Raw genomic sequence first — 24,977 nt, 5'->3', positions numbered from 1 at the left:
AAGTTGATGTAAAAATTTAGTGAATGTCTGTGTGTCTTAGAAAATCGGAAGGTTACCTTTTTTGCATCTTTTGTGACACTTCAGTGCTACTGATGTCTTGCACCCTCTTTACAGTGTATCCCTTTCCATATGCACTACAGGAGAGGTGAACAAATTAATATGGAAGTCAGGAGTTGGTCTGTCCAATTCAGATGCCAGCTTCATTGACAACTAGAGAATAATATCATAAGTCACCAGCTGTAGTTTTTAAAGGGCATTGGCTGCCTGGTTCCTTGGATTTGTCCAGCCCTGCACTACAATGATAACAGGCTTCATGTGTTTTTTTTTTTTCTCAGGTCATATTTCTGAGTTGTTGTTGGCTGCAATTGTTTTTTTCAAAGGCCTTTTTTTAAACAGTGGAATATGCCTGGTCAGTGTGTATCAGCACAGAAGTTTATAGTTTCTTTGGGAGAGCATGTGATGTACAGGCAGGAGATTGTGGGAGAAAGAGGAAGAGTGTCATCACCCTATAACATCAGGTGCTCAAACAATGACCTTTATATATCATTTGTCATTACATAAAACAAAACACCCCAACAAGGACCTTTTTATATCAATCTCACTAGCTATTTTCATGAAGGCTAGTGATTAAAAAATATTATCATGTTAAAGCTTATAGTGATTGGATTTACATCTGCTTCAAACAAACTATGCTTAAGTTATTTACATACATTCTCTAATGTGCCTTACCTGTGTGCACCCAAAAACACCTTTATGGATCAACGTCGGTCCCCCAAACTGTATTATAGCTAGCGCTTCAATTGTCAACACCTTAGTTACTTTCTATTATTTGGGGTCTTTTTTTCCTTAAATTTAGATTATAACTTTTAGCTTGGGGTGATCAGAGCTCATTGGGCAAGTTGTTAACTGTATCCGCATCTACGAAGTGTTTCAAAAATATCTGAGCTATAACGCTGGGGGCGTGGCTGCGGTGCCATTGACTTTAATGCACCGCCACGCCCGCTCCCGCCCAGAATGAAAGGAGGAGTTTAGTGTGCTACCGCTCTGGAACGCACCGCATTTGGTTTGAACTGTCCCTTATGCAAGGTTTGGTAAGAATTGGCCAGCAGCAGGACAGTACGTAAATGTGACCAGGTAGAAAAGGCCAAAATGTTGAAACAGAACAAGGCATGTGTTTAACTACACTAGAAATTCAAGTGCATCATCTCGGAGATTATTAATAAAACATGACCAGCAGCAGGACAGTTTGTTGGGCAAATTGAAAAGGTGAGAGAGCTTAGACACAAGGCAGCTGTTTTGTTACACTAAAATAAGTGTGCTGCCCCAGAGACACTTAAGAAAAAAACAACCAGCAGCAAGATGATAAATTAAAGTGGAACTATAGTCACCTCCCCTCCAGGTAAGTGATGTTCAGCCATCTTGATTGACCGTGCCAGGGTGACGCAACACCAGATGAGTGGTAGTTCATCCATTTCGGCAGATGCCAACGTTGTACACTGCTGCAGCTCAGTGTACATTGCAAACAGGTAGGTAAGAATGTCTCTTCTACAATAAAAAAAACCTGCCTGTCTAAAAAGGTTATTTGTGGTATTAAGTTCGACTTTAATGTATCCAGTAGGGATGCACTAATATTGTTTTTTCGGTATCGAGTACTGATATTTTGCTTTCGGTACTTGCCGATACCGAGTACCATTACCACTGCTTCCGCTGGCATGGAGCGGCTTCCCGGGCAAAGATGAAGCCGGGCGTTGGGTAATGAAACGCCTGGATGCTCCTGAAGCCGTCTCCATGTTGTTTGGCCGGCTCGATGCTGATTGGCCAGGAAGCCGGCTTCCCAACCAATCAGCATGGAGCTGGCTTCCCGGCCAATCAGGAAGCCGGGAGGAGGGTCATTACTCGCTGCATGGCTTTCTGATTGCCTGGGAAGCTGGCTCCATGTTCCCCTATGGCAAATTCTCCTCTGACCGACAGTGCCATAGGGGACATACTTCTGGTATCAGGGATGGTATTGGAGCATACAGGGATGGTATCCTCCAATACCATCCCCGATACCGGAAGTTCCGGTATCGGAGATGATATTGCAGCATTTGGGCACGTACTCTCCCAAATACTTGGTATCGGCATCGATACCTATACTAGTATCGGTATTGGTGCATCCCTAATCTCCAGGTATAATCCAAACCGTGCAGACACAAACAAGACAGCTTTGCTTTCTACAATACAAACTACATTGTACGATATCAGATACACTTGTGAAATACTATTAAATAGAGGCAGGATGTGAGTTGCTCAAACACAAGTCAGGATTTTTTTCCCCAGCAAAATAGGTTGTCAAGCCAAGAAAAGATGCCAGTCTTGGTATACCCGAAGCTCGCAAGCTGATAGCCGTTATGCAGCAAAGTCCATCACTCTGTGGGGTCTGCTGGTGTATATTAGCTGGCTCCTTAGACTCTGTTCTTTGTGTCTAGGGGGAAAGTTGCCCACTGTCACCACATTATCAAAACATGCACAGGCAGACACAAGACAGCGAGAATAGGGCCAAATGTTAAGAAAGAAGGCACAAAGAGTTCTCTTCCAATAAAATTAGAACTTCAGCCCTTTTTTTAGATTTGAGAAGTCTCTTTTTGTTATTTTGGACACAAGAAAGAAGGGGCAATAGAAGAAGGAAGAGAAGTCCCTCTGACAGGATTGCTTTTAATGTTGACGATTTATGGCACATTTTGATTCTTGTGATATCAAACAGTGGTGCTATGATGTCTATGGGCAGCATAACACGTGCACACTTTGGTGAATTTAGACAGAAGCCAATATATGTCTGTATGATTCTTGATTGTAAGAGGAAACACAAACAAGGGGAGAAGGTACAGACTACGTGTGGATGGTAAATTTGGTAGCAGCTTACTCCGCAGCAGCACTTTGTGCACAAAAGCATACACAAAGACGAATATTTATGTGATGTGATTTATGAATATTTAAATCATGAATGCTTGCGTTTGTAATGTGATTTATGCATATATAAATTACAAATGAATGTATGTAGTTTTATGTTTATGGTCTTGGTTAAAAAAATAATCGTAATCATTCTTGATAGCAGCAGAGACCCGATGGTAAAGTGTCTTCCCTTGCGCTAGAAAAACTGAGCTTAATATCAGTTATTTTTTCTTTTACCATTTAAAAAAAAAAAATTCTGTTATCCATTTTCCAAATGCAGAAAGTGATGTGCCCTATCTTTTATCCTCATATTTTGCTGAAAATTAATAAATGTATGAAAATCCAGCCAATTCATTCACAAGACACCAGCAAAATCACTGAGAAAGCAACCTATCCATTCATTAGAGCAGTGACATCACTGAGAATGTTGCCCATCCATTCACTAGAGACCAGTGACATCACTGAGAATGTTGCCCATCCATTCACTAGAGGCCAGTGACATCACTGAGAATGCAGCCTATCTATTCACTAGAGACCAGTGACATCACTGAGAATGCAGCCTATCCATTTACTAGAGACCAGTGACATCACTGAGAATGCAGCCTATCCATTCACTAGAGACCGGTGACATCACTGAGGATGCAACCGATCTATTCACTAAAGGCCGGTGTCATCACTGAGAGTGCAATCTGTCCATTCATAAGAGACTGACACCCATACGGGGTCCATTTACTATGTACTGGTGGCATCACTAAGAAAGTAACCTTGTTCACTAGATCCCAGTTGCAGAACTGAGAGTGCAGCCTACCCAACCTACACATTCAATAAAGACCGGTGAGATCATGGAGAATGCAGCCCATCCATTCACTAGAGACCAGTGACATCACTGAGAATGCAGCCTATCCATTCACTAGAGGCCAGTGACATCACTGAGAATGCAGCCTATCCATTCACTAGAGACCAGTGACATCACTGAGAATGCAGACTATCCATTCACTAGAGACCAGTGACATCACTGAGAATGCAGCCTATCCATTCACTAGAGACCGGTGACATCACTGAGGATGCAACCTATCTATTCACTAAAGGCCGGTGTCATCACTGAGAGTGCAATCTATCCATTCACAAGAGACTGACACCCATACGGGGTCTATTTACTATGTACTGGTGACATTACTAAGAAAGTAACCTTGTTCACTAGATCCCAGTTGCAGAACTGAGAGTGCAGCCTATCCATTTAAATTAGACCAGTGACATGCATTTGTACCTGCAAATCCATTAGGTGGAGAAGAGCCATGTTGGGAACTACCACCCGACACTGAGTTGTGCTGAGGACTTACTGTTTATTTGTAGACAAACATCAAGTTTTTTTGTCTAGGGAAAGGTGATATTATTGAGGAAGCAGAATATTCATTCACTGAGGACTAATGGCATCCCTAAGGTCTCCTTCTCAAAGCTGGTAAAAAAAAAAACAGGTGGCTAGTCCATGTTTTTACCACTCCTGACCACCCAACTATAATTTTACATTTTGGCCACTAGGGGGTGGTATATTAAGAACACCATGCCAATTTTTTTTACAGCACGTTACATTTGGCAGGCGGTACTGCATGCATCCATTGACACCAATAGGATCGCTTGGGATGCGGTTGTGCTACAGCATTTCAATGTAAAGTCCCCTTGAGATCAAGAAAAAAACTAGCCATTAATGAGGCACCAGTATTGCCTCCTAAACTCCTAAATCGGTTCTGAACCGCCGGTGTGTGAACTTGCTGCTTCAGTGAATGAGGCCTAAGGAAGCAGCATATCTATTCAATAGAGACCATAACCGCATGAAGAAAGCAGCCTACCCATTAACTGGGGATTACATCACTGAAAAAGTCTATCCATTTTCTAGAGACTGATGACATCACTGAGAATGCAGCATATCTATTCAAACTGTTGGCGCTATATACATCCTGTATAATAATAGTAATAATAATTATTATCTATTCACTAGAGACCATTGACACAACCACAGTTCCTGTACATTTTGCACACATATTTTTTGAAAGCTGAGCAGATGCACATACTGTGAAATACGGCAATGCTGGTTGTGGAGATAGTGAAAATATTTGGGCACCTCCCTGGAGTGCAGTTTAGTGGGACAAGACCCAGGTGTCCTGTACATGTGCATACTGCAGAGCCTGCTGATCCATAATTACTGTCCATGGATTATTCTGTTTGAACTTGCGTTCTACTTTTAGAAAATAGTTTGCATAACCGCTGAAATCAGGGCCTGTCTTGTTACAGTAAATGAAGGATATTTAAAGCCTCGCATATCTGGGCGTGTAATCAGCTAATGCTGCCATGCTCTGTGTGTTTGTTTGCTTTGTGTTTTGGTATTCACAGTAGTCTTGTAAAATGAGATGTTATTGACCCATTTAGCAACATGTCTCCAGATATTCAGGAAATTGAGGAACACATCACCGTGGGCATGAATAAGAAATGCAGTAACCATACTGTGACATGTATGTGGCACGTCATATGCAGTGAATTGATTCTGATTGCCTATTGTGTGTGTGCCCTGCAAATGAAGCCAGTAATAACTAAAGCTAGCCATAGATGGGTAGATATCTCACATTGAATTAATGTGACCTGTACCCAAGCTATGGACATTTTAGTATCATATGCCTAACAAGCAGTAAATGAACATTAAAACAGGACATCACTGACCTTTGTAGCCTAAGGCTCTGTGGAGCAATTCATCCTCAATGTTCACTGCAGAAGCTTTGATGTTGCTCATGTTGTTCTCTCTGCAGCTCAGATTCCCCCTTCCAGCAGTGATTCAGTAGCTTAGCTCACCCTGCTCCCTCTTAGCAAAAACTCAGCCGCTGAGCTCCTCCTGCTCCCCCTCATCATAGTGTCTGAGCAGCTCAGCTCACTGCTGGCATGATGTAATTGCTTTTCTGACATTTCTAATCCAACTAGATTGGAGTTTGCAATAAAATGAACAGGCCTGAAGATAATAAGCCCTGATTGGGCAGAGTGACAGTGCCTGCACATAGCTTAACTCCGCATGCTTTTATAATTATCGAGCCATGCTCTCTGGCCACCTCCCTGCTGGAGCACCCCAGCCTGATTTTGGCTGGTGTTGGAGCTCAAACAGGGGGGTGATATCATGTCCCACTCCACATGGGGAAGGTCAACTGACAATGTGTCAGGATGCCAGGGTCGTCACCTCCCCACGAGGTCAGAGGGTACGGCGTAGGGTACAGACCTCCCTTCAGCCTGGCAGACCCGCTGGGCCTCCGGCAGCCAGTACGCGTGTGCGAGCTGCGCGCCGGGTGCGCAGTACACAGGCTGCGCGCGCATCCCGGGGACGTGCGCCTGTTTGAGCTTCAGTTGTGGCCTTGCTGGCCTTGGCCTTCAGTTGTGGCCAGCACACACACGCGCCTTTCGCCTGCCATTGGTCCTCGGGAAGGGGGCGGACTCGCACCCCCTGGCTATAAAAACCTGGCCAGAGCCCTGAGTCAGTGCTGAGTTATTCCACCTCATGGTGTGACATACGAAGCTCCCCTCCTATGTGCCTTGCTGCCAGTTACCTGAACCCTCTGCTGACTTCCCGTGTACCGACCTTGGACAGACTATCGCCTCTGACCCTTTGCTGCCTGCCTCAACCTCACAGATTGCACTCGTCTACCCCTTTTGGATTGTCCTTTTGTTACCTTGCCTCCAGACTTTTTAAAAACACTAGACTAACTCTCTTAAAGGAGAACTATGGGGTAAGTGTTTTTCCCCATAGTTCTCGTAAGGGTCACGGAAGGACACAAACTGGCGTCCTCCAATGACCCAAAGCTCAGTATACTGTGAGCTACAGCTCACGGTATACTGAGACCACCGCAGCCGGGACAGATCCTGACATTACTGTCAAGATCCACCCAGCTGCGTGATTGACAGCTGGCTCTGCCTATCTGAACCCGCCCCCTCCCCGTCTGTTCCTCCAGTCAGCATTGGAGGATCGGAGCAGGGTGGGGGGGATCCCTGCAGTGAGCCGTGAGTGACAGTCACCGCTCTCTGTAGGTACATGATCGAGAAGTGAGCGAGCGGCGGTATGTGTTCACTCACTTCCCAATCAATTGAGCCAACGTGTGACAGTCTCATTGTCACACGTCGGCTCGAACTATGAGGATTGAGTGATTTTCACTCACCTCATAGTTCTCCTTTTAAATGTATTTTCAGAACAAGTATGCAAATAAGAACTGCTGACTTTCCTGGGCTGCAGACTTACTGAGTCACTTTATCAGAACAAATACATCTTATTTACAGCAATGGATTTTGGTCTCTACCCCTCGATACAATGTCAAATGTTTTCATAAGGTGGACTGATCCTTGAAGCTTTCATCTCGAGTAGCATAAGACCATGACGGCTTTTTTTTTTCTTTCTAAAGTGACATGAAACTAAGACTTGTCTGATATGGGTGCCATCTGTCTGGTTGAAATTAGCATGAAATTAATAGAATTAGTTGTAGGTTATATTAAAGGGCAGAGGTGGGGTGGGTTGAGTACAGCATCCTTGTATCTCCACCATTTACAGATTCTATAGAATTACCACAACTGCTTGCACTCATATTGTATTACAATTTTATTCACGCAACAAAGTGAAACGCCCCCAAATGTAAGGAAATGGGAGGAATATTTGTTCTGACTTCACAGTTTTCTGTCCCTTTTCGTGGAAAGGGGAAATCAGGGGCTTTAATGTTTTAATTACATATCACCGTTCTGGCAGAAGCTTTGATAAATTTAGTTGCAGCTAAACTGTGGTGTCAATAGCGTGCCAAAGTGAAAATTGAAGGTATGGTGGCATATGGACACCTAATCCCAATGAGCAAAGGGTCCAAAAGACTGAGAGGCAGGAGCCTGTTAATGAATCACATAGTTCAGTCAAGGTGTGATGCTGTTAGCATTAGGATAGAGGAAAAGGTATTGAACTCTGACGAAAAAGGTGCAAAGATCAATGTGTCGGGAAGAGGTGATGAGGTGAAAATGACACACTACTAGTGAGTTGTTACAACACAGAATGATGTGCATATCACTTCTTGCTAATGGAGAGCCACAATCAAGAAGGGTAGAGAGAGAAAAGGCAATATTTACTTCTAAAAATTTAGATTTGTTGCAATGGGCCTGACATTTACTTGCCACCAGGTGTTAATTTTGAAGCGTGTTATTGGTTGTTACTGGTTACACTGGTTTTACTTGTTATTTATTGATCCCTAATTTGGACAAGAATTGAAGGCATTACCCCTCATCTATATTAATGAATTGAAAATATCCGTGTGTGATCTTGGCATTACTTGTCTGTGAGTAGCCAAAAAAGTAGTTGATGGCATTGAACCTTTTTATAGAGGATCTACTCCGTTCGGTTGTGATTAATTGACTGTGTAGTTGTGCATTAGCATGGGGCAGACAGCCCACTGGTGCAGAAGGTTTTATGAGAACCTTTCATACTGGAACCGGAAAGACAAAAGGCTGCACCACACTAAGAGTCTAAGCATTATGTTTATTCCATTCCGTAACAACCAGCAGCTGAGGAACATGTCTGTTAGCGATATAACTCTATTTGCTTTCCTCCCAAACCCCAGTCCATCTTTGATCTTAAGCAATACTGTAACCATCAACCATTCTTCATGCCCTGATGAAGGGGATCTCCCACTGAAATGTGTTAGACGTTTCAAGTTAATGCTTGGACTTTTACCTTCAGATGTGGCACTCTCTCTTGTCTTTCAGGTCACTAGCTAGGGAGTGGCTGAACTGGAACAAGCATGCAAGTGAAATTAGTTACTGGTGTTCATGAGATCTCAACATATGTCTTAATATTCGAAACACAAATTGCAACAATTCCTTAACTTTGTTGATTCTGGCTGAAATCACAGGAAATCCCACATCTTGTGCCTAGTCTTATGTTTGGGATCTATTGTGAAATCTTCCTTACTTCTGTAGTTGAACATTGAAGGATGGACCAATAAAGTGGGATTATTCGATGGAGGAAGGATTGGGAGAGAGATAGTAATCACTTGAAAAATCTAACTGCAGGCCCCTTCGGTGCGCCTTAATTACCAGGAAAGAATGCACATAACTGCCTTGAAATTGAAAAATATTTTAGAATTTGATGGGGGGAATACATAATTAAGGCTAGATAAGAAACTACAAGCTGATGTTTGACTTAGAGATAAAGGACTGGTGTGTGTGTGTGTGTGTGTGTGTGATTCTCTCGTAATAGATCATTTACAGACTACATCTGCAAATACTTTCTAAGAGCAGTTAACGTGACTGTAAGTGTGCCTGTCTGTTTAAACAGCATTACATGTCTATCAGACTCAGTAAGGCGGTGCAGGCAGTAGGGATGCTATGCACAGTGCAGTAACCCATAGCAACCAATTAAAATAAAATAAAAACAACTCCACTTTAAAAAAAAAAAAAGTCTAGCACTTGTGAAGAAAAAAAAAAAGGCCACTTTTACTGCAGTAGTCATCTTCAGCCCGATGCTGTTCCCCACAAACAATCTGCTCATCCACTTAGATGACACTCCTCTTTTGGGTTGTGATACCCAGCGTTATTCATTCCACTTTCTGTGAACCTGGACTGTCATGGACACATCTCTTGGGCTGCATCATCGGGGCTTGTTGGACTCAAATGCCCTTATGAGCACAACACTTTGTGGGAGAGTAAAAAACACCAACTTTAGAAAAGAAGAAGGACCAATGATATCACGTGGCTGGCCATAGGTCTGCTGGATTTACAGTATGTAAGAGATTTAAAAAAAAAAGAAAAGGCGCATGGAGGGGGACAGGAGGTGGTTGGGTGAGAGTCCTGGAGTTGGGCTTTAAGTTTATGGTTGTCATATTGCTTTAGGGTTTGTGTTGTGGTTCAAATGCATTGTGCTTCTTCCATTCGGTTTGCATTTGACTAGTTTGTAGATTTCATTCAGAGTGTCTTCACAGGTGCATTTGACCCCCTTCTAATCTGCATCAATCTGCTTTTATGACCTATTAACTTGTATGGTGAGAGAAATAGTTCTCATGCAAACACAGTCCCCACATACAAAAACCTGTGGAAACACTTATCGTAAAATAGAGCTTTACCTACCCAAAAAAAATGCAAGCAGGCAGGCTTTTCATTGCAAAAGAGACATACCGGGTGGAATTAAATAAAGCATTTACAACATTTTTTCAGAGGGTCCCTTTAAATATTCTATGTCTATTTCATGAAACCCTTGTAACAGTTTTGGTTGCAGTTCCGACACGTGCAACAGATTTAGGTAGTTCATATTTCTGCCACTTTGAGAACCTGTTGCTATGGATGCAACAGATTCAAAAAGAATTACCCCCAGTTAATCGATTCAGAAACTGGCAGTAATTGAGACCAAATCGGAGGTGGTGTACAGAGAGGCTCCAGTGTTCAGAATTGGGCATGTATATGTTGGGAAGCTGTCATGAACGTGACAGCTCCCCTGAGGTCTCATTGGTAGGATACCGTATGCCACTGGCCTCCTAGCAATCAATGACATCATCCACCATCCCCACCTCTTTGTTTACATTCAGCTGACGGGCGGGGAATCTCCCAACCAGCAGCTGAGTTGGGCCATGGGTGCGTCCATAGGTTGCTAAGAGAGAGACTAGACTAGACTACATCAGGTCCTTTTCTGTAGTGGTTGACAGCAAATGGCAGTGGGCGGATTCCAATGCTATCAACTGTCAATCACAAGAGAGGTGAACATGGTGGAGAACTAGTCTCTCAGAGTTCCCAATCAAGGTTCACCACTGTTTAGTGTTCATTCTCGTAAATGTACTCCTGTGTGTATGCATGCATGGGAGTTGTGTCATCCCAGACCTGCCAATATAGACGGCCACATATGCTGAATCTGGAAGAACACTAGGTGAAGTATTCTGCACCGGTGAAGGAGCACACAGACTTTTCATCGCTGGAGGGGAAGTAAGTCTAGTTAGTTTAGATTAGTTTTCATATTTAGAACACAATAAGTGTGACTTTCACCGAAAACTCAGTTGTGTGTATGACAATGTTTGTTCTTACAGAGTGTGAAGATTGAATGGTCGGATGATGGAACAGAGGCGTATGAACATTGTTCTTTTGCAAAGTCAATTTAACCACTTGAGTACTAGCCTGTACATACCCCTTTATAAAAGGCACTCCAGAAACACACGCCCACCTCCAGGGCATTTTTTTACAAGCTGTGGGCCTGGTCTATGGCATCAGTTTGACATCAATTTGAGATGGTTCTGAGATCATTAAGAATTAATTGGCAGTTGCACATGAACTGCAGTTGACCTCCTTCTGACCTACATTTGACCCGCTTCAAGTGGGATTTGTATTCCCATAGACTTATAGGGTAATGCAAAATCTGCTTGGAGCGATGTGACCACGTATTATGTTATACCCTGAATATAGGTGTAACATGAAACATGGTATAAAAGGTAACATTTAATAATTGGTAAGCTGCAATATATTACATTTTTTTTCTTTGGGTTTAGATGTGCTTTAAACTTGTAATCCCAGTAAACAGCATTGCCGGCTTATTTGTATTGTCTTATGGCAGCCTTGAAGTAGGGTGCAAAGAAATAAACTGATGCTAGCAGTTAAGCAGTCATTGTACACGGTCACATGTTTAGATGTATCTTATGACTGTCAGTAGTGAGTAATTGAGTATTACCTACACAATGTATAAAAAAAATGTCATATGTTTGGATAGTAATAAGTCTGAAAAAGAACAGTGTGTCACCAGTTTGATGCACTGACGTTAGTTGGGTCCCTGCCAAGAAAGGTTAAGCACTCTTGTCGAATAGAGACAGACAACTCTTACTGTAACCAGAATCCTCCTCTATTGGGACAGCCTAATTGTACATTATTACTTTGTAAGTTTCTTCAGATAAATGGACCCATTTCCTGTAGATGTTAGTGTGGGGCCATGTTCTCAAGAGTGCCGTGGGCAGTGTCGCCCCTGTGGCTTTATCATAGCGGAATAGCATCACGTACATGTGACAGAATAGCTGTAAGTAGCTATTTTATACAAGCTATCATGCATAGTGACATTTCCACATTATGAGCCCAAGGAGAAGAATTATTTTAAACTCTGCATATGCAGAAACTTCGCAGTAATCAATTTTATCTGGGATAGAAACAAATCACAGGCTGCGCTTAGCGTAGAGAAAATGGACAGGTATTATACATTTATTATTAAAAAAACAATATATTTCAAGGGCTCACAACACATGTTGACAGCACATGTTGGGCGTGCATGTTGAGGTCCCACACTGCATGCCAGTGCGGTCACCAATGTCCCTCAGCTGTCAACACAATATAACACATGGCAAATAAAAACAAACCTGGTATGTTTTTTGGGTTAAGGAAAACTAATGGGACCAATGCAACCCAACAAATTCGCTTCAACGTTTGTATGGAAAAGTGTGCATAGGTCCTAAATCAGGGCTGGACAAATCCCAGAAGCCAGGTAGTCAACTATCCTCCTTAAAAAAAAACATCAATAGAAATAGATAAAATTTCAGGGATAGTGGAATTAACGTTTACTCCAATTGGGAGAATAGTCCAGTGTTTCTTAAAAAGTTCAGCTAGCGCCTAAAGTTTGAGGCTTTCTCCAATTGCTCTCAATGGAGTTGGCTTCTAAATAAAAGTTTTGCTGGCTTCTGGTTTGGCAGACTGATTCCTAAATTCATTTTTCCACCCTTGAAGTCAGATATGATTTTTTAAAACTGACGAAAAATCCCAGTGGAGCTTCCTTCCAACCTGATGACTTTGGTGGTTTCTGTAGAGAATGCCCCAAAGATCTCATGTCCTGCTTGTGGGATTGACTCATCACTTTTCCCATAAGCCAGATCTTAACCCCTTCATGACTGCGGCCCTTTTTTCATTTTTTGCACCCATGTTATATTCCACATTTTAGGCCTGAAAATGATGTAAAACCCCCCAACATTATATATTTTCTGAATGCCAAGACCCTATAGAATAAAATGGTGGTAGTTGCGCAATATTAGCGCAACTCCTGATTAAACCCCTTCGGCATGTACCTGAGGGAAAGTACTTGTACTTGGTCTTAAAAAAGTGGCATCGGGACATCCCTATTCCCAACCTTAACAGGGTCAGACTTTGATGTACTCGTAAATGGTTTCTATTGTAGGGATTACCTCAGTGCTTCCAAATGCCAAGCCTGTCTGGCCATTGCAAAGTCTACTTCTGGGCCTTTGCATATTGTAACTAGGGTTGGACACCTGTGATGTCAGATGTATGGATCAAAGGCAACTTGTCTTTGAACTGGCCAAAATTTGGGCAGTGGTTGCCACTGTCAACACCCTTCTGGCCAGCATCCCTCGATCAGCTGATTGAAGAAGCCAGTTGGAGAAATCTCTGAATGAAATACTGATTGGCTGCCAGCTCTGTCTGGGTATTCTGACAGCAGAATATAGCCAAAATACAGGGGGGCATTCCTCAATCAACTCTTATAAGCGTTGATGTAGAAATCTGTTGGGTTGTTTTTGTTCAGCCCGCAGGTTGAACAAAAGAAAAAAAATAGAACCAGTGTAGGACAGATGCTGACACGTTAACTTGAGTTGGGTTAAAGCTGTCAAAGCACTACTTTCTCCAATGTAGTGCACTACAATGCAGGGTAGTGCCTTGACATAAGGTGTTGAGTGCTGCAACATGGGTTGGATTACTGTTCAAAATGAATGCCACCAAAATATACCTCTGCGTGCAATGTGTCACTACAGCACAGTGGGGCAAAGGGACTGTTGAAGAGGAGGTGTCTTGATGAGAGTGGCAGCAAGAACAGCTGGCTGAGCAGCCATCACTGGTCTACACCACTGGAAGAGATGCTGCTGATTGTCGCACATTAAGGGCCGGCTCACACCACAGACTCCGTGTTCCAGTGCGTTCGGCCTCTGGAACGCAAGCCGTCCGGCTCCCTGCGTTCAGGAGGGGACGTGGCGGTGCATTGAAGTCAATGGCACAGTAGCCACACCCCCGCCCGCAGTGCAATCGCCCGCAACCGGAACGCAGCCACATAAGTGCCTGTGTTCTCGTCCAGTGTGATCTGCAAAAATACTGCAAGCACTATTTTTGCAGATTGCACTGGACCGGAACACAGACTCTAATGTGCCTGCGTTCTGGGTGCAGGCCATCGCACTGCAGGCGGGGGACTTCAATGCACCGCCACGGCCCCTCCTGCCCCTGAATGCAGAGAGCCGGTCAGCTTGCGCTCCAGTTCGTTCCAGAGGCCGAACGCACTGGAACCCACTCTTGATGTGTGATTGGGCCCTAAAAAAGAGAAAAAAATAGCTGGGTGAGTAGCAGATGTATTTATTTTTTTGGGGGGAGGAGGGGGGGGCTTTAATATAGGTTTTTCTTTTTTGGTTCAGAACAGAGTTGTGCAGTAAGTACTTCTGTCGTAGCGCTGTACCATGATAATAGAATCATAACACAGAACCGCGGTTCACATCATTGCAAGAAACTGCTTTTTATATTAACAGACAACAAAGAAAGTGGGAAATGTTTTCATCCTGACTGCTGTGACAAACAGCCTCAAACATGTCTTCCCTCAGCCCGGTAATATTCCGCACTTGTAATACCGGCAGGCCCATTTGTTCACGGGTGACAAAAAGCAGGTGTCACTTTCAGGAAATATTAGCGCTATCAGTTTTGTAATGGTTTCTGTCTGTTTCTTTGAGGAATGTCTGTTTTCTTGATATTCTACCGCAATAATGTAATTAAATTGCATAGGAATGCAGGTGTTTTGAATTATGCTCCAGCAGTGCTGTATATACATGGTGAGTGTCTGTGGCATTTTCTGACTTACTGTTCCTGGTGTCTGCAGCTTCCTATGACAAAACGGAGAGCCTGCTATGCAAAGATGATAAATCTAATATCGCTAACGCAGTCTGAATGAGAGCATTGTCTCAGCTTGTACAGCTATTAAACACATCCTTGTGAATGTAATGCTTCTTTCTATAGCAATGCGATGGTTCTGGGCACCAGGAACCCCGGTGATGGGAGTGTTTGCCACTTTAATTTCAATGCTAGATACAAAACAGTCCTAAAACTCCCTCTACTACCCTTGTAACCCATTACTCTTAACTATCCCCTTCCTTAACACTTAGGGGTTGATTTATAACGTGTTCACGCAGCATATAGATGTGCAAATTACATTCTCAGAGCATTGCTGCCACTAGATGAAGCCAAGGAGCATAGGAAATTCCTATGCTCCTTGGCTCCATCTAGTGGCAGCAATGCTCTGAGAATGTTGTTTGCAGAGTTATACGCTGTGTGAATGCGTTATAAATCAGCCCCTTCACGTGTATCTCTAAATTGTTTTTACTAGGTTTGGATAGAGTGTGGAAGGGTTTGAAGCTCTTGTCAGGTTTTTATGGCATCTTCAGGCAAACCAAAAAAGTAGCTTTGCAGTAGGACTGTCTCCACACTGCAAGGGTTAAGTGCTCATTTATGCCTAGGGGACAGGAAAAAGCTATTTTACTTACCTGGTCCCTGCAGCTTCTTCTCCTCTTTGATCCAGTGGTTTAAGGATCGCTGATGTGATCACGTCTAATGCAGGTGCCATAGATGCCGAGGGACATTCTACCAGCTAGAGAGAGGCGAGTGCTGACTGCCGGGAGAGCGGGAATCAGTTAAGTAAAAGTACTTTGCATAAACAAGCACTTGACCCCTGTGAGGGGGTACTCTTACTGCAAGGGTAGTTTTTTTTTTTTTGTTTGTTTGCCCGGAGGTGGGCTTTAAGCAGGGTACATACAGGAATGCTGCAAACAACTCACTAGCATAGCATGAAATGCCTGAGAGTCGTTTGCTTAATTCATGTATGTATGCTTCAAATTCCAGATAATGACATTATCCATTTGTGGGCGAAAAGTAAAGAAGTGGCTGCAAAGAGGCAACTGTTTGATGCACAGTGCTTTAGTAAACTGCACGTCATTCGGTTACAGCTTTCATCCCCTTTAAAACAAGACAATGCATTTCGATACGAGCAGAAATTGCATTTGTAAAATGCAAACCTGTGAATGGAGTCTTTTTAAATTTATTTTTGTGCTTATCTGAAATGAGATTGGGAATATTCAATGAGACCAATTTAGTTCATAGTATATAGTACATATTGGCTGGTGAAGTATTTCTTATAGGGAGTAGTTTGTGGCTGGATAAATTATGGACAAACTCACAAAATGGCGGTCTTTATGCAGGCCCTTCCTGAAATGCAGTACAGTACCTCTTCACGGTAACACTCCTGGCTCCGTGAACAGGTGGGGTTAGATTCCACCCCCCACCATCCTTTTAACCTCATGTTCTACCGTGTTGGGAGGCCTCCCGCTGAGAACTGCGTTCCTGAGAGAAATGAATCTATGTGCAGATTCCAGCTCCTTTTATATAAAACTCTTTTTCTCGCCGAAACCGTCAGATGTGGATGTAATCCCAGTGTTAGCATAATTATACAATAATTTACTCAGCACGTACCTGTGGCCTTGAATGTCCTTAGCAAAGTATCTTTAAGACTGCCGTAGGGCACAAGTGATGGACGCTGATTAGCTGGTAGGGTGTAATCAGCTGAGCTGGCATGAAGTGCTAAACTAAATCGCTAATGACTGGCAGTGACTAGATAATACCACGGGAAGATTTTTGATGTTACGCTCAAGTGCGACAGAGACGGGGAAAAAATAACGCCTGTGCCTACATGATCAGTATACAGAAAGTGGAGGGAAAGGTGCATGTGTACTTTATAACCTTGGCATCGTGTATCTGAATTGGTTGTGTCATAGGGTTACATTCCCCATAATTCCTCAAGTCTCAAGTGGAGTTTTACAAAACAAAGATCCCCAGGCTAACTAAATACATTAAAGGATTTCAACAATTTTATTGCACATCCTTGCAGACTTCAGGTCTATTGGGATATAAGTGGATCTTCCTGTAGGGAACATCAAGAAATGTTAAAGTGGACCTTTACCCCCTTTCACTAAAATCACATCAGCATGCAGCTCTGTATGGTGATAGGAAAACATCTTAAAATGCAGAGTTAAATACACATATATTTTGCTTTTACTTACAGTTACTGTTTTTCCACTTCCTGGCCCTCTTTGGCACTAATCATGTAATCTGTGCCCAAGCGTTGCATCCTGGGAAGGTTAAATCAGCAGTGCATTGCTGGGAAATCTCATCTGTAATCTTACTAGATCTCAGGGAAAGGCATTTTCCTCCCGTGAGATGTGCATGGTCACATGTCCTAGTCACATGTACCAGAGTTCCAGGAAGTAAAGGGAAATATAGTAATCTGCCCTTATTAAAAATGGCCACTGTCAGAAGACTGGGAAAGAAAAGAGAAATAAGGTATGCAAAGAATATAAAGCCGGCAGTTATCTAGAAATATGTGATTGTAGATTGTCATTACTAAACATTTCTAAAGGTGTCTTTGTTGTTATTTTAAAGATATGGGTAAAGTTCCTCTTTAAATCTGCATTTACATTTCCAGGTTCCTCATTTCCCCTTTAACAACATGCTAATGGCATTTTAAAATAAAACCTTTGTTACCCCTACATAACTTCATACCTACCAACATGCCCATCACTGTGTTATTGTGCTTCTCTGTGCAATGCCGATAGATCATGGCTGGTAGGAGGAGCCAGCAGGGTGCTGTATATACTTTGTGAAAACACCACAGCACCCTGCATTTGACTGCCTTTTGGGAGAAGTTATGTAAATATCAAATTGCCTTGATTGGTGGATGTTAGCTTGGAGGAGTGGCCGGTCCTAGGCAGTTAGTATTTGCATGCAGACTACCCTATGTAATGCCCCCATATGATGCTGAGCCTCTGTGATTGAAAGACTTAAAATCCAGTGAGTGAAAGGGGCGGGCCAGGGACAGTAAGACTGAAGAAAGGGCAATATGATGTTTGACATCCTCCAGCCAGGAAATTAAATAGACTTTATCCGACTTGCTGCCGCTTCTAATACACACTATGAAAAGCTTATAGCGTGCAGTGAAATCAGACTAAGCAATTTCAGTAAAGGAAAGGAGCCGGTACAACTGTGCAAGATTAAAGGGCATGCTGGAATTACTTTTTGTCTTAAATTTTTCCCTAAAGTAGCATTGCATTTCCTGTACTTAGACAATCCTGTGACTTGAGCATCATAGCTGTGTATCTGCAGTGTGAATTCTAAGGTTCTGTGCCTCTGACTGCTCGTTGTATATGCTATGAAGTGAGATTGGGGGCTGAGACCATTGTGCTGTTCACTCTTCTCCTTGCAGGAGAGGAAGCTGTACCTGCGGACTCGCAGTGCAAGGATCTCCCTTCTTCTGTTACTTTCTCACTCTTCTGCTGCTTCCTAAATATTCTCTTACCAGTCATAAGGAGGGTATCTCGGACATAAGAAAGCAAAGCACTTCTCTTTTACCAGGATGTCCGCCTCCACACAGAGACATAATGAAGAACAAGACATGATGGATAAAATATCACCTGCAGGGATCCTACTGCTTCCACACTTCAGGACCTTTTGTAAGGGCTAAATCACACTTTTGCATTGCGGTGCATTGCAAAAACACGCCCGTTACGTGCATTAGCATTTTGCAGTTGTATTCATTTTAAATCGCACAGGCATTGCTGCTTCGCAAGAACAGCATAGCATGACTGGGACCTAAGATACACCATGCCAGTGCACTTGCCACAAGCAAGTGCTAAATGGGAGGGACATGCCTGCGATAATCACATAATCAGTCCTATTACTGTAATAAGAAGCATTACATACCCTATAAGCTCTATACACGAACATCACCCTTCACAAGTATCCCAAAAAAGCTGAAACTCCAAACACGGGACAGTAGAGAGGATTCAGCCTGAGGAGATACACCAGAGCTGCTCCACAAAACTGAATCGCAAGTACTGCTCCAGTTGGAGCCATTTATTTGACAATCAGCTCTGCCACATTGTATGTGATATAGACTGCCTTGCATTACTATAATCTGTGCTCTGGGGAAATCCTGCATGAATCAGTATATTGCCTGCCGCTCTCCAAACGCAAACCAGTATAACCTTTTCAGTTCTAATGGTGAAGTGTGGCTATGACGTAATAGCCTTTCCTCAATACCTCGATTAAAATACAGCTGTGATGCTAGACTCTCAAACTCTCCGCTAAGACTGAGAGTGACACCTGAGAGTCAAGCCTGAGAAGCAGTCTTCACATACTTCCCTAAGTACATAACCTCCGCAGTTGCGATCCACTCCGTTGCTCTCTATAGCAGGCGTGACAGTGGGACTGTGATGTTAAGGGGAAATGAAAACTGATGTGAATGGGACTTCTGATGTAAAAGGAGAACTCTGATGTGAAAGGAAGGACAGAGGGCCTAAGAGTCTGTTCACACCAGATGCAGCACTTTCCGGAACAATTCTGGCCAGAACGCACTGCCTCGCATTGCGGTCGGCTCACTTTTTTATCGGGCAGGAGGGGGCGTGGTGGGCCGTTGAAGTGAATGGCACTGTAGCCATGCCCTCCGGCTGCACGGGATTGCAAGGCACATTATGCCCGCGGTCCGGTCCGGTGTGATCAAAACTCTGCAAGCACTATTTTGATCGCACTGGACTGGACCACAGGCATAATGTGCCTTGCGATCCCGTGAGGCCGATCGCATTGCGGCTGTAGGCCTTTGCTACGGTGCGATTCACTTTAATGGCCCGCCACGCCCCCTCCTGCCCCACAAAGAAGCGAGGCAGTGCGTTCTGACCAGAATTGGGCCGGAGCGCACTGCATTTGGTGTGAACAGGCCCTAAGGGCTTGTGTTGATGGCATCAGTTTCAGATGTTTCTGAGATCTTCCAGAATTCATTGACAGGTGCACTTGACCTGGGGTTGGCTTTTTGCTGACCTGCACTTGACCTGCAGCAAGTGGGTTCGGATTCCCGTAGGGAATGTGGGAATGCAAAATCCACTATTGTGAACAAAAGCTTATCGACTCAAGCCATAAAGGGGTTCTAAACCCTCTGGGTTTTTTTTGCCCATTTCTACTGCTAGCAAGGACAGAGGAGTCAGCACTGGATCAGAGAGCCGCCGCACCTCTGGAGGGACAGATGAAAACATCAGGAAATACGAAGATCGGATTAAGAGACATCATTTAAGGTAAGTGCTGACATTAACATGGGGGGAGGGAATTTTTTTTTAACTTTAATGTCACTTTAAATCTACCCTACGATGGAGTAGTGTGTGCATGGTATGGTGCAAACCTCCCTGGCACAACATGCTATTAGCCAGTAGAGGGAACATTGAACATCTTCCCTGTGCAAATGAATCACAGCAAGCCTTCCTCCTTAATTGATTCCACCTGATCACACTTTGGCAGCTCCACAAGGCAGGGAACCTTAACATCTATACAATGACAAAAAAGGAGAGTGCCCACTCCATGTGAAGGATAGTTTAATAATTTGCTTTTAAAAAATGGTAATGTACTCGCAAGAGAAAAGTGACACAAGCGTATTCAATGGTTCCCCTCACAGGAGGCTGTCGCCCATCAGAACCCTGCCACTTGCTGTTGGAAGACGACTTTGGTCATGAGCTGATTTGGCTGTGGCCTTGATTGGGCGACAGCCTTCTGTGAGGGGAACCATTGAATACACTTGTGTCACTTTTCTCTTGTGAGTACATGACCATTTTATAAAAGCAAATTATGAAACGATCCTTCACATGGAGATTGAGTGGGCACTCTCCTTTTTTTGTCAGTAGAGGGAACATGTCTAATCTCTTTAAGTTCAAATAAAACAGAGGTGTCAGTTCCAGTCCCACTGTCCAATAGGGGTGTACTCCTTGGCTGCTTAAGAGCACTTATTGAATAGTGAGAGTGCAGTAAGTGGCATAGCACCATGGTCAGAAGATCTGAGGCCTCAGTTCTGTTGCCTGAGATCATCTTGGGGAAAGGGGCCTTTCAAGTGGGTATTGAATTTAACAGAAGTACTTGCAGGCATCAAGCAGTAACACAGGTTTAAAGTGAACCTGTTCCTCTGCCAACCCCCTCTCTCCCCAGTGCTGCTACATTTGTCCAGTGGAGCGAAGAGAAATACCCCTTCTGCCCACAATGGAGTGCTGGGTGGCAGATGTTCACTTCAGCACCGCTGTTGAATTTGTCAGGTTCGCATTAAACCTTTACAAAAGGCTACTTATGATTTCTTTCCCACCGAAGCTGTATTTTACTGAATTGCTGGATCTTTTAGATCAGCTATTGTAGCCTCACTTTTCAGTTAAACACTGCTGAAAAAACTTTCTCCAGCGTGAAGACAAAAACAAAAGGAAGAAAAAAAACAAAACAGTTGTGACAAACTGTCAGTGTGGAGTACGGTGTGTAGTCTTCAAGCTCGGAGCCGGCATCGGTAATTACCACTATCCATTTCAGAGATTGTGCAGATAAATCCGCTCCTTTGCAGGATATCCTGGGGTCTCTTTGTATTAACATTGTCATTATTTGCAGCCTAACCTATAATAGAGCCTCATCTGGTTTGAGTCAGATTGTTCGCCTGGCTCTGGCGGTGGTTTCTTTCAGATGTGCTGCTCAGAACTCATTGAAGCTGAAAAAGCGGAGGAAACGTGAAGCATCCTCGTCCTGATGATGTACAGTGGCATGATTGTGTAGCAGTACGTATGGCTCGTGGGCTGACCACATGAAAGCGCACATTTAAAGACCAGATGAGCTTAACTTACAAAGTATGTGAGAGCTTCAAAAGCTCGTAGACTACCAGTCCCATTCAAAATAGAAACCTTGTCTTTTTTTTTCCCTCCTCTTTATTAACAACACTCTGTCTCCGGTGATAATACGGCGCAAGCTGTTTGAACCTGGAACTGTTTCCTGGCCTGCACCAGAAATAGGATATCTGTGTGTTTTGTGAAGGTGAAATGTCTTGTCTGGCTCTTCTTCAAAGGTCTGCTGAGATAGTTAAGGATGCAGCCTCTGAAGGGCGAGCCTACTGCCAGTTTAACTCCCAGTGAGAAGAAACTGGAAAGTCAGTATTGATAGCACCTGGCATCTGACATACTTGACAAGTTATATAAGTATGTTGAAATTATTTTGGTAAAAACAACAAAAGTCCATTTCTAGGAAATTAGCAAAAGCCATCAATGAAGTGAAGATATTATTCAAGAATACTACGAAAGGCAGCCAACCTTTTTAAGGATGAAATACATACCTATGAAATATTTATTTATTTATTACAGGTATTTATATAGCGCCGACAATTTATGCAGCGCTTTACATAGTTGCACATTCACATCAGTCCCTACCCTCAAGGAGCTCACAATCTAAGGTCCCTATGTCACATACATACAAGGCCAATTTAGACTGGAGCCAATTAACCTACCAGCATGTTTTTGGAGTGTGGGAGGAAACCGGAGTACCCAAAGGAAACCCACGCAAGCAAAGGGAGAACATGCAAATTCCTTTCCTGTATCAAGATAAATTACATTACACTTGTTAGTTTCCTACTGGCCCAGTCTCAGTTATAGGTAGCCTCACTGGCCAATAGGAAGATGGTGGTGAGGGAAGCTTGCCAGCCACCTCTTTCATGAAGTGTTGACATTTGTGTTTTAGAGGCCTTTATGTTTTAGAGCTTCTGAGATGATTGTGACAATGTTAAAGAGCAATTTCACCATTGTTAGGAAAAAAACAATCAATCCTCTCTGGGAGATCCTATGTACAATGCAAGGATTTCAACAAACTTTGTTTCTGTTCTGAAGAAAAAGCTGTTTGTTGCAGCATGTCCTTTCCAAACTGATTCCTGAATGGGGGGGGTCTGGGGTCATTATAATTAGCTGGTGGGCTTACTGTGTTGTAATAGGGAAAGGTACAGTGTCAGCATCCCTTTAGTAGTAAATAATCCTTAGTCCCCATTGACACCTAGGCGCACAAGGAACAAGCTTCCTGTTCACGCATGTTCGTGCATGTTTTGTTCCCACGTTTAAATTGTTTGAAGATATGTCACCAGCACACCAAAAGTTCTTTCAAGATAACCATGTGTTCATTCATTGAGAACCATGTTAAATGAAAACAAGCGTTTTGGGGCCACACAGGGTCCCTGCATCAGGCTTAGCATTGATGAAGGGACCCTGCGTGGCCCTGGAAGTGCTTGTTTCCATTTGACATGGTTCTCAATAAATGAACACATAGTTATCTGGAAAGGACTTTTGGTGTGCTGGTGGCATTTCTTCAAACGATGCATGCATCTAGTGGCAGCTTTGCAGTCACTGCGGGCCCCCACCCCTGTCAGAGGGGTATCCGGTAAAGAGTGCAACATGACCTTCATACATTTTGTTACCACATTTGCTGCATGTCCCCTTTAGTTTCAATAGGTTCCCACATGCATGAAAAATGCAGGAAAGTAGTACATGTAGCACAATCTGCGGCATGCATTCCGCATTTGTTTCCTCCGTGTTTGTGCACATTTAAACTTGTGCAAGCCCCGGGGAAAAACCACACGTTTGCTTAGCCGCGTTTGGGGTGCCATTAAGTAGTAATGGCACAGCAAGGATTTATTGCATTTTTTAACACGTTTTGCAAACAAACGTCATGATGTGGTGTGAAGAAGCTCTATAGAGGCAGTGGTTATAATGGATTGGGCACAAGATAGAGCTGTAAGTCAGATGGTTTCACTAAAGGTTCACCAGTTTCGGTCAGTGGTGTGTCTGCTTTGTTGGCCTTCTGTCCATTTAATATTGATTGCCTTGATGCAGGTTCACCATAAAACTCAACTCAAGGTATACTTACATTTGTCTGACAGGGATTCCATAAAACACTGTAGTAGCCTAAACTACTACAATGCTTTACTGCGATCTTCTGATCCCTGTACTGCCATTGTGCTGAGGAGTGCTCGCTCATCACAGCGTCTATTCAGCTATTCAGCGAACACCTAGTATTGTTATCAATGAATACTAGGCATTCTCTGATTGGAAGAAGGACGGTGACATCACAGCACTTCTCGTTCAATCAGAAAATTGTAGCTGTGGCTACTACAATATTTTTCATGATCCTTTATGACCCCTCCAGGTATAAAATATATATACTACATTGGGCCAAGCTGGAAGTATATACAGCATAAATATTTCTATTTGGAATTCAGCTTTAAAGGGAGAATGTGGTTAATCAAAATGTGTGATAGGGGTTCCTAACCTGGGGGTATCTCAATGAAGCGATGGGGGTATGGGATTGGGTCTCTGAATAATGTAAATACAATTTAAATAAGGTTCTCTGCATTATTAAACCTGAAATCAAAGTGAAGTAACATTGTTTGTTACCTCGATTCCACGTTTTAATTATACAAAAGCAACAAACGTGTAAGTATGTCTGTGTTTTATCCCTTTCTTGGTTTTTGTTTCCTTTTTAAGTTTGTACAGTAAGTTCTTTTCTTTTATAATAAAGCTTCAGTCTCACATTAACCACACTGTGTTTAAGTTGACCTTAAGGTTTTTCTTGTCTGCATTTTGCATAATTGTGAGCACAGAGATGGAGCTCTCCTGGAAGGAAGTGCTGATACAGAAGCTGTCACAAGCTATCACCCTCTGCCTTATTTCTGCATATTACTTCAGGTCCTTTCTTTGCAGATAAGCCCAGTGGCTTCATAAACCTCACCTTGTTCCAATTGCTTAAATAGTGGCCGGAGGGAAGAAATTAATGTTGATGTCAAACACAATAACAACTGACATACATTTGTGCCTTGCATTGCATTAGGGGGAAAAAAGCGGAACTTTGCTTGTCCGCAGCGATAGGTGTTGAGCTGAAGTGTTTAATAGTCTCTAGATCCCATAGATCATAATTAGAATAAAATGCATTTGCTTTTTAGTCTTTGTTACATGAAAAAGCTTGTAGTGAGTGAATTGATCGGAAGTCTTACAGCAGCTAGGCACTTTGTTTCTATTGGCCAACTAAAAGGAAAAGTGCATAAAGACATACATTGGCTGCCATTGTTTCGTCTCCATCTATATACTTATACAATTTTATTCTTTTCTATTTTTTTTTTTTTA

The 24,977-nt window shown here is 43.0% G+C and overlaps 1 protein-coding gene and 1 long non-coding RNA gene across 2 annotated transcripts in view; one reads left to right on the top strand and one right to left on the bottom strand.

Moving 5' to 3' along the window:
* Window positions 1-24,977, top strand: part of GTDC1 (glycosyltransferase like domain containing 1) — a 191,432-nt gene that overhangs the window by 12,786 nt on the left and 153,669 nt on the right. The window lies entirely within an intron of this gene.
* LOC108785054 lies at window positions 3,907-23,927 on the bottom strand. Its single transcript, XR_001941108.1, has 3 exons — window positions 23,917-23,927; window positions 16,658-16,659; window positions 3,907-4,063 (listed from the first exon to the last, which is right to left on the bottom strand). It is a non-coding gene; the product is annotated as an uncharacterized LOC108785054 (long non-coding RNA).

The sequence above is a fragment of the Nanorana parkeri genome, unplaced genomic scaffold (genome assembly GCF_000935625.1).
Source record: "Nanorana parkeri isolate BGI_ZX_2015 unplaced genomic scaffold, ASM93562v1 scaffold140, whole genome shotgun sequence".
Taxonomy (NCBI): Eukaryota; Metazoa; Chordata; class Amphibia; order Anura; family Dicroglossidae; genus Nanorana; species Nanorana parkeri.
Note: the sequence above shows the minus strand (reverse complement) of the source record. Positions and strands in the feature narration are given on the sequence as shown.